The sequence below is a fragment of the Lutra lutra genome, chromosome 1 (genome assembly GCF_902655055.1).
Source record: "Lutra lutra chromosome 1, mLutLut1.2, whole genome shotgun sequence".
Classification (NCBI taxonomy): Eukaryota; Metazoa; Chordata; class Mammalia; order Carnivora; family Mustelidae; genus Lutra; species Lutra lutra.
In genome coordinates this window covers 102525511-102543491 of record NC_062278.1, presented here as the reverse complement: position 1 = coordinate 102543491, position 17981 = coordinate 102525511, and positions in this window count along the sequence as shown.

The window sequence follows — 17981 nt, the reverse complement described above, 5'->3', positions numbered from 1 at the left end:
TTTTAGCCAAATTGGTCCAAATCATGTTTCTGAAATTACTGATGAATCACCATCATATCTGCAACAGGTACCTAGTGGTTGAAAAGCCACTAATCCTGCAGTATTAGACAATTTATGCTCTTCTAAATTTGTATATATATGCACATATAGATGAAAATACTGGTTCTTTAAATTGGCAAGTAGGATTGTTAATAGTTGTATTTTTATGAAAGTTTTTAAAAGATTAGATATTTTGTTATTTGTTAAATTTTACAATTCAGGTGTTTAACAGTTTTGACTTAAAATTCTAATATATATTAAGTATGATTTATATTTAGCTTTAATTTTCATAGTGATTTTAAATATTTTATTGAAAAGAATTATTATAAGAGCATTAAAAATCTCAATTTCTTGCATTTGCTTTCATTTACACTTTGAAGAAAATGTATTCCTATTCTATATACTTCAAATGAAACTGTATTATTCCTTTCTAATCCTTCAGACTAATGTGAATAATACATCAAATCATGGCTGAAATAGAAAATACCTTGGAGGTGAGAAAATAAAAATCGTGTAAAGGAAAAAATTTAGATTCCTAAAGAAATGATCTGCTTAACTTTTTAAGAACAGAAACAGTAAAAATAAAAGGATCTCTTGAAAACATGAACCACATAACATATTTCAAGAGGACATTATAAAATAATGATGTACTGTAAAATAATGATGACTAACATAATGTAATAAAAAATGAATAAAAATTAAAAAATAAAATAAAATCTTTATTTTTTTAACCTAAAAAATTATGGATCAAAACAATGACAATGAGCAAGGAAATTGTTCTCATCAAATACAAAATTTGAAAGGATTGATTTCTTCTATAAATGAAGATTTTAATTGATGATCCAAACAATGAAAATAAAAAAAGAAAGATTATTCATATAAAATTCCCAACTCAGAAACAACAAATGCAACTCTGGCTTGCTCAATAAAGTAATTTACATTCATTAAGTCAGAAAATTAAATAAAAATACAAAACTTAGAAGCTTTACTATGTTTATTAGAAAATTATCATCATGTCCTTCCGATAGTGGAATATTTTCTAGAAAAACACAATTTGATTCAAATCATTATGATTTTCTGTTGAAGGAGTATGGCGCAAAATTTTGTTGGACATCACGAATTATTCAAATGGACAAAGAGACTATAAAAATTGACCTTTCTATTCTAAGTTTAAAGACAGAGTATTTTACTATTATTCTTATGTGTTTCCCAACCAATTTTCCAGATCAGTTTTGATCAATACAGTGTTTGTGACTGAAACATTCACTTGACACATGTGTGTGTGTCTGCATACTCACACACACATACCCCTAAAACATAAAACATTTGCTCTCACAAAAATAAACACGCAATTACTAGAACTGAAACTATTTGAATAAATAATGAACAATGGGTAGTTTTAAATAAAGACAAGTAGGTACTAATATAGAACACTGGAATGATGTTGTGTGGCACATTTATTTTATGACCCTATTATCACAATATGATAAAAAATCGTGGAACATTTCTAGAATTTGTAGAGATTTTTTTTCGTTTTTTTTTGTTTTGTTTTGTTTTGTTTTTAATTTAAGATTTCATTTATTTTTCAGAGAGAGAGAACACAAGCAGGGGGAGTGGCAGACAGAGGGAAAAGCAGGCTTCCTGCTGAGCAGGGACCCTGACTCAGGTCTGGATCCCAGGACTCTGGGATCATGACCTGAGCCAAAGGCAGATGCTTAATGACTGAGCCACCCAGACCCCCTGTAGAAGGTATTTTAAATGGTGTTACTAGAACGGTCAAACAGGTAAAACACTTTTTTAAATATTGTAATAAAAGTTACTACTTAGGATTGACTACTTAAATACTCTTAATTAAGAATTGATAATGCCTATTAATGGAATTGGCTGTTTTCTTTCTTTCCTAGGACCAGCTTTGTTAATTATGAAAGTTAAGATCACAAGAAGGCAGAGGAGGCAAGCAGAGAGAGAGGAAGGGAAGCAGGCTCCCTGCTGAGTAGAGAGCCAGATTCAGGGCTTGATCACAGGACCCTGAGATCATGACCTGAGCTGAAGGCAGAAGCATTAACCCACTGAACCACCCAGGCGCCCCAAGATATATACCTTTAAGATATATCATACAATAATAAAATAACAAGCCTTGACACCTGGGTGGCTCAGTCTGTTAAGCATCTGCCTTCAGCTCAGGTCATGATCCCAGAGTCCTGGGATTGAATCCCTCACTGAGCTCTTTGCTCAATAGGGAGCTGTTTCTCCCTCTGCCTGCTATTCACCCTGTTTGTGCTCTCACTCTCTGACAAGTAAATAAATAAAATCTTAAAATAAAAAGGAAAGTAACAAGCCATTGTTCATAGTTTAATTATATAATTACACAATTATAACTATAAAATGTATTTTTGGAGTTAGAAATCAGTATATAGGACTTTATAGTATATTTATCATACCTGGGGGGTGAAACCCAGAATATCCAGTTCTCTATTTAAAAAGTTACCTTGTCAATTCACAGTAAATCTGTAAAAATAATGTTTGAATATAAAAGTAAATATTCAGCTTTATTCCTGAGAAATGAAGAATGCAAATTAAAACTATACTAAGATGCGATCTCTCACCTGTCAAATTGGTAAAAACTGAAAAGAAGAACAATATTCTTTTGCAAGGCTACAGAGACATAGGCACTTTTATATATTTCTGGTGGGAAAGAAACCTGGCACAACAATTATGGGATAAAAGTTAGCAATATCTAAAGTAACAACACATGTTTTGACCCAGTGATCCTGTTTCCTGGAATTTTTGCTAAAGATATCTTTGCTAAAGAATTTTTGCTAAAAGATACACCTCCAATAATATGAAAATGCATATACACAAGATCATCAGTTGTCATTGAAAAATGTTGCAAACAACCTGAATCCCATCCATAAGAGTTGTTGAACAGACTATGGTACATTCTCATAGTAAACATTCTTATTTAGAAAGGGTGAGGAAGATATTTATGAGCTAATGTGGACTGGTTTTCAGGATATTGTTAAGTACAGCATTAGGCATTTAATTAATAATGTTTGTGGTAGGTTAAAACTTTTTAAAAATGTATAATTATTGTGTTACTTTTCACAGGCTTGGTAAATATTCTTTTTTAAAACTTATTTTGTCTTTATGTCAGGGTAATAAAACATGTATTGGCTTTTATTTGATTTTTCTGATAGGTTTTCCACCAAAACTACCCTAAAACATTTTTCTAAAGCAGGAGTTCCCAAGTTGGCTGAGTATCACATCAGCCTTTAAGAAAAGTATCACAAAGACCTTTAAGAAAATAGAGATTTTTTTAAAAAGAAGAAAGAAAAGAAAAGAGAAATAGAGATTTCTTGGCCACCCATAAGTCTGGGTGCTGTCCAGAAATCTCTTTTCCAAGGCCCTGTGGCTGATTCCGAGCATCACCCAAGTTTAGGAAACTCTGCTGAGAGTATGTATGCAAAATAGGAAAAGAATAAATTCTTTTTCTGTGGTTTTTGTTTAGGAGCTTGTGGAATTATTAGTCATATCATAATCATGGTCCATAATCAAATATGGTCTATTTGGCCAAAAGTGTCTCATTCTGAAATTGGAGGATTTTAAAGGAAAACTAACAGCAGTGAAGAATTCTGCTTGTCTCATGCAGAAGTTTAGTGTGGTGATGCCTGTACTTGAAGCCAGTCCACAGAGATGGATCCTGATCCTAACGCATCCATGGCTTGTGAGTCCCCAAGGTTGTTAATGTTAATGTCAGTATCTGGTTTCTCTTCTGTAAAATGTGCACAGTTTGGTATTTTTCACATAGCACTGGGAATCAGTGAAGATACACAGATAAAATATTCGTAGAACCTAGTAAGTATTCTAGTTTTGAACATTTAAATATTCTATATTTAATATTTATATATAATATTATTCATATTTAATATTTATATATAATATTATTCATATTTAATATTTATATATAATATTATATAAATGTTTATATAATATATATTTGTATTAAATATTGTTTATATTAAATTAATATAGAATATTAAACATTCTATATTTAAAGCCAAATTGTGTCTCTATTCATTACAGTTTTTAAAAGTTTAATTCTATATTTAGATTATACCACTTTTATATATTTGTATATATGTACATATGTATGTATGTATCTGCTTATCTACTTACCTATCATCTTTTCCATTCATCCATCACTCCGTTAATATTCCCTATAAATTAAAACAAAGCATGAACGTAGGTTACTTGGGAATACTGTTTGATTTTATTAATGTCAGTGTCTGCATCAGGTGACTCACAGAAAATGTGAAATGGAGTCGTAGACTAACCACCTAAGGCAATATGGAAATAACTCTACTGATGATGAACAGGAGCTCCACGCTTCTTTGAAAGGCAGATGAATAATTATGTTCCATATGATCTAATATAAACATTTACATCTGTTAAACATATATCTTACATAAATCCTGGCAGAATCGAATACAATTCACAAACAGTTTTTATTATATAATTGCCTTATTTTCTGATGCATATTGTGTGCTATTATTTCAGAAAACATACAAGTAAAATCATATTTATCTTAGATAAATACATCCTGCATATTTTCAATAAAGTGATAGAAGTCACCATAATAATTTAAAAACCACATATGGTTGAGAAAAATGCCAAAGGGGGGAAATTAATTTTGATTCTGATAGTATGTTTCCTGAGCTGGAACAGAATCCTGATTTGCTGTTGCAATTCACACCTCTTCATTACTGCTATTAGCAATTCTTAATCTACTTCTGGAGTCTATAAAACCTTAGTGTATCAGGGAGATGCCAAAATCATATATAATTCTTGATGCTGTGTTATGAAAGTGATTTATTAATAAGCAATATTCAGGCCTCCATGATGAAGTGTGGAGTCCAAATCAATTCACAGAAGGCAGTTCTCAATCTTTTACTTTTCTTTTCATTTTCTTTTTAAAATATCTTCAAAGTAAAATCATGATTATTACAATTCTGAAGCACATTTCAAGTTGGGAACATCATGTTAACTTATTTATCAAGCAATCATATTCTGAATTCTGGTTTTTGGAAAGGTGGCTTTCACACTTTTTGATTGAGAACTACAAGAAAGATATTTTATGTCCTGACATAGTACACAGACCATCCTCCACAGCAACACACACACACACACACACACACATGTGCGTGAGATCTTGGAGAAGCCTAACTTCACTCTTGATAAAATTAAAATGATCAAGAATTTTTCAAATGGAAAATGAGTCTTAGAGTACGTGTGTATAGATGCGGACATTGAGGGCAGAGAAAGGCACTTTTCCAGAAGAGACAAAATTAGAAGTAAAACGTACAAGGTTTAATGCTGGTTCTCCTACTTCTTTGTAGTCATATTCTAGGTGTTCTCTTATTTGAAAAAAAAAAAGCTAATGTATTAGTCTTTTGGGGGTTATACAAAATGTCAGGTGGCTTATAAACAACAGAAATTTACTTCCCATAGTTCTGGAGGTTGGGAGTCCAAAATCATGGTGATGGAGGATTTGGCATCTGGTGAGCATCAATGTTCTAAACCAAATCTTTTCACCCTAACCTCACATGGTGGAGGGCATAACCGAGCTCCTCAGAGTTGTTTATAAAAGCCCTAATCCCAATTCATGAGGGCTTTACCCTCATGACCTAATGGTCTTCTAGAAGCCCTACTTTCAAATACTATCACATTGGGGATTAGGACTGAACATATGAACTTTCGGGGGATGCAACTGTTCAGTCCACAGGACTTACCTTTTTTTTTTTTCCCCTTTATGTACCAAGTCCTTTACAATGTCCTGATTAGGAATTGACAGTTTTGTTTTATTGATAAAGAAATAAAGGCTCAGAGATACTAATACCTTGCCCAATGTCACACGGCTTGTAATTGGTGGAAACTCTGTCCGTTTGGCTCCAAAACCAACACTACTCTGTTTCTCTGCACAATTTCCTTCTATTCTTCCATAGCACAGTAGAGTTGACCTCATTATTGTCCTTTTAAAAATAAGAAAAGAACCTCAGGGAGACGACTTTATGAAGGTCACATAGAAAGCCTTCCACGTTTTGATTTGATTTTCATCCATAAAATAGAGCTATTTCACCTCTGAGAAATATATAGAAGAAACCAAATAAAATTGAATGTCATAAATATAATGTGAGAAGTAGTAAAATCTTGATTAATAAGAAAGTGCCAGGCCACTATGGCTAATTGAAGGTTAATCTTTTTGCTTTAACCTTTAATGCTAAAAATCCTTTCAAAATAGATGGAGCCACATTCTGGTTCATATAAGTTTAGTGTAATGAACACAATTAAACCTTGCTTTGAGTGGCTTTTTTTTCCCAATTTTTGTATATCCTTACAGATTAAGATCATACAGGAAATTGATTTACATTTTTATGGAGAACAGGAAGAAAATTAAATGTGGCTCTTTTGATCAAGTCTATAGTAGGATTTTACATGACCTCTTTCTTTAAAATAAAACAAAAACATCTTGGCCTGGTTGTTTTGTTTCTTTGAGACTGCTTCAAGGAGCTTTGTCTGTAGAAGACTACATAATTGAATAGTACCTTATGTCCTTCCCTCTCCAAATGGAATTTTAGGTACTATTACCTTTTTTTTTTTCTTATGTAGAGTATTCCCTTATATCCAGGAAAATATGTATTTATTACTTTATGGATTGTTTGGAGAAAATAAAATCTGTAAACTCACTAATTCATTAGTAAGAATAATAAAGGTTCAAATTTCCCACAGAAAAACCAGTGAAATGCCCACGCTGAACAGTTGACCTTAATCACCCTTTGTGCACACTGCCACCCATCAACCCTCCATTTATGTACCATCTATCATCTTCCCTATTCTCACCGACAGATATTTTTTGGAAGAAAGGGATGAATAATTTGAATGGGAACAAGTTAAAGGCATAATAAAAAGGCCATATACCAGAAGTGGCTACTAGGAGTTCTTTGGGTGACTTTGTTGGCTGGTCAAAATCATAGCATTTACATTTTAGCAAAATAATATTAGAAATTATTACTCTGAAATTAATGATTTTTAAAATAGAACCTAAACTATCTTAGAAACATTTACTCTGTCACAAGACTATAGTTTAAGTATCTAACCATTTATTTACCTTTCAGAATGGCACCCTAGATTTGATTCTTATGGGGGCCTTTCTCAAAATGCTAGATTGGTGGAATGTTGGCTATTCAAGTCTGACTAGGAGTCATATGAGTTCTACTTCTATAATAACTGCATTTGTTGCATTTGTCTTGAGTGAATCTTTCATCCCAGGTATATTCTTAGCACCCTAAAAAGGTAAATAAATAAAGCCAAGAATTGGTAGAGTGCATATAATACTATTCTGTGTATGCCTGCTTATAAATATCTGTATTTGCAGAAGAATTTTATTTTTTTAAAGCTTACTTATTTCCTTTTTTTAGTAATCTCTACATCTAACATGGGGCTTGAATTCATGACCCTGAGATCAAGAGTCACATGCTCTTCTGATTGAGTCAGACAGGTACCCCCAGAAGAATTTTATTTTTAATTACTTAGAAAGTTTGCTTTCCTTACTTAGGAAGATGTTATAACAGCAGTATCTAGTCCTCTCCTGTGTATAACCATTGATTATTGATTTCTATTCAAAGGAGCCAAAATATTTGTATATCCAAATTAGTTTAGGTCAGTTTATAAGAAGAGATATCAAAATAAAGCTTGAATAAGCATTCCTTTTTTAAAAGATTTTATTTATTTATTTGACACAGAGAGAGAGATCACAAGTAGGCAGAGAGACAGGCAGAGAGAGGGGGAAGCAGGCTCCTCCCTGAGCAGAGAGCCCAATGTGGGGCTCTATCCCAGGACCCTGAGATCATGACCTGAGCTGAAGGCAGAGGCTTAACCTACTGAGCCACCCAGGCACCCCTGAATAAGCATTCCTAAGGACAATCAACCAGTTGATTAACTAGATGTTCAATAAAACCTCTCCTACTTTAGAAACACAGAACTCTTCATATAAGTTTATATTCAGAACATTCCTAAAAAGGAATCACTCTTCTGGAATACTTTGATGATTAGAATTTACTTTGCCAAGAAAAAATTTGCTTGTACTTATATTCTTGGATTGACGATTCTTCTATGGAAGTCATTTTGCTATAATAGGCATAACTTAAGTGAGAATACAGAAATTGTGATGAGAACAAAAGCCCAGTATTTCAATGGAAGAAGCTATATGTGGACAGATCATCTGGTGAGGCAGTAACAGAGCATGGCAACAGAAAGAGAAGCTGAGAAGTTGCCCCAACCAGCATGAAAAGTGACTTGAAGGTTGGATGCATACAGTCTTAGGACAGTCCTCTTTTTCCCTCTCCATGGCCCCCTTAGGCTGACTGCTACAATTCAGAACTTCCATTTGCAGGCTGAGCTTAACATTTACCTGAATCTCTCATTATAACATTAAAAAATTGTGGGGAAGGGGCACCTGGGTGGCTCAGTGGGTTAAGCCTCTGCCTTCGGCTCAGGTCATGATCTCAGGGTCCTGGGATCGAGCCCCGCGTCGGGCTCTCTGCTCAGCAGTGAGCCTGCTTCTCCCTCTCTCTGCCTGCCTCTCTGCCTACTTGTGATCTCTCTCTCTCTCTGTCAAATAAATAAATAAAATCTTAAAAAAAAAAAAAATTGTGGGGAAGATACCAAGTGATCTAGCAGGGAGATCCATAACCAGGCACCTAATTCAAACAGGCTTGGTAGACATAAGATTCTCATTTTCAACATATCACTTGGAAAAGCCAAATAAGTGCCTTTTGTGTCTAGTTGGAAAGAGTTAACAAGTCCATGTAAAACCCAAAATTATATTTTGTGGCAGGAAATCTGGGTCCATGTTTGTGACTGTTATTTATGTTATTAAGAGAGTTAAATGTCACTTATATTTATCACCACATTTGTAGAGTTGGATATCAGATATCCAATTCTTCAAAACTGTCATATTTTGTGGTTGGACACATATTCTACTAACCACTCCTTTCTCTAACACTTGTCAAGGTGATGACAGAGAGAGAAAGCTGCCTAACCTGATGAAATTTCACTACCCCAATTTTTCTACCTTATCTAAATGAGTCTAGGTCAGCATCTTTCTTTTCTGCTTTCTTCCATCTGTTCTTTCTCCACACTTGCCTAATTTATAATTTGACTGATACTCTGGCTACTAACCATATTGTTAAAAAGAGAAGGAAAACATTATATTTTAAAATTTTTAATAAAATAGATTTAAGTAATATAAAACTTTTTTTCAAAATCTAGAATATGATATATTCTATGGGACAAATGACCCTATTTCTTCAACAAATAAATACCATAAAATGAGGTGAAATTTAAGAGACATTACAACAAAAGGAAGTGAGTGGCCCTTGCTTTAATTTCAAATGGAACAAACCTAATATATTAAAGACATTTCTGAGAGAATCAGTTGAGATTTAATAACCTAATGACTTTAAGATACTAAGGAGTTTATGCTGTAGGCTGTTAATGATGTTGATATAACTTTAATTGAACTTGCAAGATAGCAAGGGGAATCCTGATCACAGCAGAAGCCCAGGGCAAGGTGGCAAGGAAAATGACTAGTTCCATGGCAGCAACTTCACTGTGGGAAGCCCAAGGACAACAGAAGGGCACACCTGACCAGAGCTCCTTTGTGTCTTTTCAACCCATTGCCTGTGTAAGGGCATAGAGGTTGCCTCTACACTTACTGAACACCACCCAGAAGTTGTTCCATAGCTTCTGGCAAAACATTAAAAATAGAAGGGGAGCAGAGTCTTGAGGAGATAAGCTTCAGGAGACTAGGATAATGGTAAAAACATGGTTTCAAGGGCTTGTTATATACCTTACACTGTAAAGGCATTACCCCAAGTTAACTTTTCTTTAAAATGTTGAAAGATGCAAAGCAGAGGTCCCTCCTTAACCTGGAGAAAAGCCATATAATCTACAAAATGATCATTTTCTTAAACCCAGCAGAGAGCTGAAGTCACAGGCATTAAAGTAAACTGAATTCCACACAAAGATGAGCCTCATCTAAAGAGAGCCAGCATACACAAACATACTCACCTTTATCAGAGCACAGGACATATGACAAAGATGACAAAAAGAAATGAGCTGAAGCCTAACGAATTTTTAAAGACCAAGTGTGGCATCCTGGTTTAGAATAGCTGGTAAAGCCAGACACAAGAGAAGTTCACACTCTTTCACATCTTTCCTGCAGACCTCCATCAGGTGCCTAGAAAATTGGAGACAGGGCAAATGACAAGGTAGAGTTCTGTTCAGTGGCTCAAGTGAAGGAGGAGACTTGGCAGCTGCTAATAAGCAAGCTAAATCTGTGCTACTTTTCTGTATGGTTCCTTTTTACAAAACCAAAGTCTTAATATGCTAAGAAGGGGAAATAAGCCCTCTCATCCCCAAAGCATGGGTAAAGATACATTGCTTCTGGTGTAAGAGTAGAAGTAGAACTTGTGTGACTCTGTAAGGGGAAGGGAAGCCTCTCATCCTGAGGACACAGCCAGACATCCATTCTCGCTGAGCTAGAGGTAGAAGCAAAACTTCTTCTACTTGAACCTGGTGTCCTACTCTCTTGGCAAAAAGAGATCTGCTATTACCAGAGAAAAGTCAGGAAATCTTTCCCTACAACCGCATAGAGTTTGGCTGCCACAGAAAAGAGAATCAGGAATGGAAAGAAAGCCCCATCCCTAAAGCCCAGGCAAAAAATTCTGCTGAAAACTGACCAAAAAAACCAAAATCTGCCCAAGTTACATGACAAATCTAGCACTAAATGACAAGCACAAACAATGTCCCATTGGACAAGAGCCAGGAGAGAAACACTCTGTGGCATAGCTCTGCAAGTACTACCAAAATCTGAGGGGAGAATTTGAACCCTAAGAAAAATCCTCCAGCTCCTCAGGCAAGCCCCAGCAGACAGAAGCCAAACACTGGAAGACCTAAAGCTTATGCTACACCGAAAACAGCTGTTCCAAGAAAAAGTCAAAGCCCAGACCAACTGTTGATATAATGGAATCCGCTCCTTACACTAAGAGCTTCACTGATGAGGCAAGTAAAGAGCTGGAAGAGTTACCATTCCAGGGTTGCCACATACATCAGATTCTATAGTTCTTTTCCACACAGTGTCATTCAGTCAAACACTACAAGACACACAATGAAGCAAGGGAAGAAGAAGAAGGAAGAGGAGGAAGAGGAGGAGGTGGAGAAGAACAAGGGGGTTCACTGTCTATAGTTGAGTAACAAAACTAGAGAAATGAATGTGTTAGAGTTTCTAGTGGAAAAGGTGAATTACATATAGGAAAAGATGAGAATTATAGTAGAGAGAAAGAAACTATTTTTTAAAAGTTGAATATGTGTTAGTAAAAAAAAAAAAATAATGTCATTTGCAAATATCTTCTCCCATTCCGTGGGTTGCCTCTTTGTTTTCTTGACTGTTTCCTTTGCTGTGCAGAAGCTTTTGATTTTGATGAAGTACCAAAAGTTCATTTTCGCTTTTGTTTCCTTTGCCTTTGGAAACATATCTTGAAAGAAGTTGCTGTGGCGGATATCGAAGAGATTACTGCCTATGTTCTCCTCTAGGATTCTGATGGATTCTTGTCTCACATTGAGGTCTTTTATCCATTTTGAGTTTATTTTTGTGTACGGTGTAAGAGAATGGTCGAGTTTCATTCTTCTACATATAGCTGTCCAGTTTACCCAGCACCATTTATTGAAGAGACTGTCTTTTTTCCCACTGTATATTTTTTCCTGTTTTGTCGAAGATTATATGACCATAGAGTTAAGGGTCCATATCTGGGCTCTCTACTCTGTTCCACTGGTCTATGTGTCTGTTTTTATGCCAGTTGATATCCAGGATCTATAAAGAACTCCTCAATCTCAACACACACAAAACAGATAATCATATCAAAAAATGGGCAGAAGATATAAACAGACACTTCTCCAATGAAGACATACAAATGGCTATCAGACACATGAAAAAATGTTCATCATCACTAGCCATCAGGGAGATTCAAATTAGAACCACATTGAGATATCACCTTACACCAGTTAGAATGGCCAAAATTAGCAAGACAGGAAACATGTGTTGGAGGGGATGTGGAGAAAGGGGAACCCTCTTACACTTAGTGGGAATGCAAGTTAGTGCAGCCACTTTGGAGAACAGTGTGGAGATTCCTCAGGAAATTAAAAATAGAGCTTCCCTATGACCCTGCAATTGCACTACTGGGTATTTACCCCAAAGATACAGATGGTGTGAAAAGAAGGGCCATCTGTACCTCAATGTTTATAGCAACAATGGCCATGGTCGCCAAACTGTGGAAAGAACCAAGATGCCCTTCAACAGATGAATGGATAAGGAAGATGTGGTCCGTATACTCTATGGAGTATTATGCCTCCATCAGAAAGGATGAATATCCAACTTTTGTAGCAACATGGACAGGACTGGAGGAGATTATGCTGAGTAAAATAAGTCAAGCAGAGAGAGTCAATTATCATATGGTTTCACTTATTTGTGGAGCATAACAAATAGCATGGAGGACAAGGGGAGTTAGAGAGGAGAAGGGAGTTGGGGGAAATTGGAAGGGGAGGTGAACCATGAGAGACTATGGACTCTGAAAAACAATCTGAGGGGTTTGAAGCGGGGTGGGGGTGGGAGGTTGGGGGAACCAGGTGGGGGTATTAGAGAGGGCACGGATTGCATGGAGCACTAGGTGTGGTGCAAAAACAAGGAATACTCTTATGCTGAAAATAAATAAATATATATATATATATATATATATATATATATATATATGGGGATAATTGTAGAAATAATCCTTGAAGAATTATAAACTCTGAGATAATTCCTATGAAAACTACACAAGTTACCCTATTTTAAATAATTATGCAGAAGCTATGCATGTTTGGTTGACTATCAGGCTCAATGCATAAATCAATATATTTATCAATAAAAAAAAGAAAATACTATCAAAGATGAAGATTTCCTTCACTGAGCTTATCGGCAGATGGGATACTACTGAAGAAATAACCAGTGATTTAGAAGATAGATAAATAAAAATTATCCAAAATAAAACATAAATAGAAAAGAAAGAGAAGGAGGGAGGAAGGAAGGAAGGAAAGAAGGAACAAAGAGAAGGAAGAAAAGAAGGAAGAGAGGAAAGGAGGGAGGAAGGAAGACAGAGAACAATATATCCAAGAGCCATGCTGGGGCACCTGGGTGGCTCAGTGGGTTAAGCCTCTGCCTTCAGCTCAGGTCATGGTATCCCAAACAAAACTTTTTTTTTTTTTTCAAAAATGAAGACAAAACCATATTTTTTTCCTTGCAAACCAACAATTGTGGAGAGAATTCTTTGGCAGAAGAGCTGTGCTAGAAGTATTAAAGGAAGTTCTTCAGGCAGAAGGTTTGGCACTCGATAAATTTAGATTTATACAAAGTGAGGAGTACTAAAAATGATAAAAACAAATATAAATATATTTTTCTTATCCACTTTAGAAGATAGTTGATTGCTTAAAGCAAAAATAGAAATGATATATTATGGATTTTTTAACATATTAAGAAGTAAAATTAGGGACGCCTGGGTGGCTCAGTGGATTAAAGCCTCTGCCTTTGGCTCAGGTCATGATCCCAGGGTCCTGGGATCGAGTCCCACATTGGGCTCTCTGCTCAGCAGGGAGCCTGCTTCCTCCTTCTTTCTCTGCCTGCCTCTCTGCCTACCTGTTATATCTGTCTGTCAAAAATAAATAAATAAAATCTTAAAAAAAAGAAGTAAAATTATGTCAACTATAGTACATAAGATGGAAAAAGGAAATAGAATCATACTGTTGTAAGGTTCTTATACCTACATGGAATAGTACAATATTATTTAAATGTAAAGAGTAAGATAAAGATGTTTATTATAAATCCTGGAGCAATCATTATATATAAACACACACATACTCACATACACACACATACATATAATTTATAAGTCTTGTTATAAGTGAAGGCAAATGGAATAATAAAACTCAAGCCAAAACGAGATAGAAAAAAAGGAAAAACAAAGAACAAATGAAACAAAAGAAAACAGTATCAAAGTGGTAGATTTAAATCCAATCACACCAATAATTACAGTCTAAATAAAATTTCTGGTTAGTATCCAAAATATATAAAGAACTTATAAAACTCAAGATCCATAAAATAAATAATTGAGTAATAAAATGGGCAGAAGCTATGAACAGACGTTTCCCCAAAGAAGACATCTAAATGGCTAAGAGACACATGAGAAGGTGCTCAACATCACTCATGATCAGGGTAAAGCAAATCAAAACCGTAATGAGATATCACCTCACACCTGTCAGAATGGATAAAATCAACAACACAAGAAATAACAGGTGTCGGCAAGGATGCGGAGAAAAAGGAACCCTTGTGCACTGTTGATAGGAATGGAAACTTATGCAGTCACTGCGGAAAACAGTATGGAGGTTCCTCAAAAAGTCAAAATAGAATTACCTTATGATCCAGCAATTGCACTACTGGGTATTTACCCAAAGAATATAAAAATACTAATTCAAAGGGATATACATACACCCCTATGTTTATTGCACCATTATTTACAATAGTCAAGATATGGAAGCAGCCCAAGTGTCCATTGACTGATGAATGGATAAAGAGGATGTATATATATACACAATGGAATATTATTCAGTCATAAAAAAATAAAAGCTTGCTATTTACAATGACATGGATGGAGCCAGAGAGTATTATGCTAAGCAAAATAAGTCAGTCAGAGAAAGACAAATACCATATAATTTCTCTCACATGTGGAATCTAAGAAATGAAAAAAACAAATGGGGAAAAGAGAGAGAAAGATAAGGAAACAGATTTATAGAGAACAAACTGATGGTTACTAGAGGAGGGGGGTGGGGGGATAAGTTAAATAGGGGAGGGGGATTAAGGAGAGCACTTGTGATGAGCACCAGGTAATGTATGGAAGGACTGAATCACTATATTGTACACCTGAAACTAATATTACACCGTAGGTTAACTAACTGGAATTGAAGACTTAAAGACAATTCTGAAAATTACAATGAAAAAGTAGATAGTACCAAATTGAATACAAAAAATATTTCTTTTCAACTATATGTCAGAAAAGATAAATTATCTAATGTAATTATATATTATGCATTATTTATTATAATATTATATATATTATAATATATTACATATTTAACATAAATTATATGTTATCTTTAATATTGCTACCTTAAATGTTTTGTAGAATTTTTCATTGAAACTATCTAGGCCTGGGCACCTGGATGGCTCAGTTGCTTAAGCACCCAACTCTTGATTTCAACTCAGGTCATGATCTCAGGGTCCTGGGGTTGAGTCATGTCAGACTCCCTGCTCAGCAGGGAATCTGCTTCAAGATTCTCTCTCTCCCTTTGCCCCTTCCCCTATTTGCTCCATCTCTCTCTCTCAAATAAACAAATAAATTAAAAAAAAAAAAAGAAAGAAAAAAGAAACTATCTAGGCCTAAAGGTAAAAAGGGTTTAACTCTGAATTCAATTTCATTAATACATATAGAGCTATTTGGCTACAGTTTCTTCTTTTTTTTTTTTTTAAGATTTTATTTATTGTTTTGAGTGAGAGAGAGAAAGAGAAAAAGAGGGTATGGGGAGGTGGATGCGGTGGGGGAAGGGGCAGAAGGAGAGGCAGAAAGAATCCCAAGCAGATACTGTGCTAAGCACAGAGCCTGACAACCTGACATCACCACCCGAGCAGAAACCAACATTGGATGCTCAACCAACTGCACCACCCAGGTGCCCTGGCTACAGCTTCTTCTTGAGAAATTTTTGGTAATTTATGTTTTTCAAGGAATTTGTCTATTTTATCTTAGCTATGAGAGTCACTGGCATAATTTTGTTCATGTTCCCTTACTAGCCTTTTAATTCCTATAAGATATGTAATGATGTCCCGTTCTTTATTCTAGATATTGATTCTTTTCTCTTTCTTCTTTCACTTTTGCCTTTTCTGTGTTATTAAGTCTGGCTAAACAGTTTTATAGGGCTGAATAGATAGTATCCTGATGGCTCTCAAGGTTTTGGTTTTAAATGTTACATAGAATTTATAATATAAGTTCTAAAGAGCTAGAAGCAAAATGGAAAACTTGCAGAGTAACAATTTTATAATAACATAATAATAGAAATAGCAGGCATTCTATTTTCAGATGGCAAAAATCTAAGGAGATGAGTAAGTATCCTTTATATCATCTGACTGTTAGCATAACTAGGAATATAATGTTTCACTTGAAGAAATGCATTTTTGTAGTAAAAAATAAACTTGAATAAAAAGCGGTCTTGGGTACTTTGTGGCTCAACATCATGATGTAAAAACAAACAAACAAACAAACAAACAAAGGAATCTACATTTTATCCTAGGTGTTAAAACCTGTCCACCCAATTAAATAAGATGGTCATGATAAGGCATGTTAATAAAAACCTCCATGAACTCTACTATGTAATAGATATTTCTAATTCCTTTCTTCAGATAACCTAATTTCTCTCTCAGATCTTCCAAATTAAGAAATGACACATCATTGTTATGACACAATGAGGTAAGACTTCAAAGTGTGAGTGGGTGTCAGGCGGAGAGTACTGCTAACAAAAAAAAAAAAAAAAAAAAAAGTAGATTGGAGTCCCAAATACCATTTTAAAAAATAGTCATGTCTATTGCTCTCAATCACTTCTTGCTAAAAATGAAACATCACAGGATATAAAGTGTCAGGGAGGCAGTCAAGAGACTTCCTTTAGATTTTTCATTGCATAAAATTAATTGGTTCAATTGAAGTTGGAGGATTGTCTAGGGGTTTCTGATAAATGCGCTTTAAAAATCATGTAGTAGTAGGTTTTGAAGTGAGAGGGAGATCTATTTATTAGTACAGCTGTTCCGTGGAGGCATTTGCAATTTGGTCAAACTAATTCTAGAAATAAATGTTCCCATCAGAAGTTGCATGCATTGCCAATAAAGTAAATGTAAGATAAAGCCGGTGCACAGAGGAAAATGTTGCAGGCGAGGTACCATTTATTTCTTTTTGTTCGTTTGTTTGTTTTATTTTTATTTTTATTATTTTTAACAGAGTTTATCTATTTATTTGACACAGAGAGAGAGAGCACAAGAAGGGTGAGTAGCAGGCAGAAGGAGCTGGAGAAGCAGGCTTCCCGCTGAACAGGAAGGCCAATGTGAGGCTCGATCCCAGGGCCCTGGGATCATGACCTGAGCTGAAGGCAGATGCTTAACCAACTGAGCCACCTAGGTGCCCCTGTTTGTTTAGGTGAGATCAGAAAAGTTAATCTATTTTTCCTGTTGTGGTGCAGAGTAAGTATAAGGCTCTCATCCTGGATATAGAGTCTCCATTAAGGGGAATGGCCCTCAGTGTCATCTGGTTCTCCTTCTTGTATAGCAACATGTTGTTTCATAGATCAATGGAACAGAACAGAGAACCCAGAAATGGACCCTCAACTCTGTGGTCAACTAATCATCAACAAAGCAGGAAAGAATGTTCAATGGAAAAAAAAACACAGTCTCTTCAACAAATGGTGTTGGGAAAACTGGACAGCTACATGCAGAAGAATGAAACTGGACCATTTCCTTATACCACACGTGAAAATAGATTCAAAATGGATGAAAGACCTCAATGTGAGACAGGAATCCACCAAAATTCTTGAGAACACAGGCAGCAACCTCTTCGACCTCAGCTGCAGCAACTTCTTCCTGGAAACATCGCCAAAGGCAAGGGAAGCAAGGGTAAAAATGTACTATTGGGATTTCCTTAAGATCAAAAGCTTTTGCACAGCAAAGGAAAAAGTCAACAAAACCAAAAGACAACCGACAG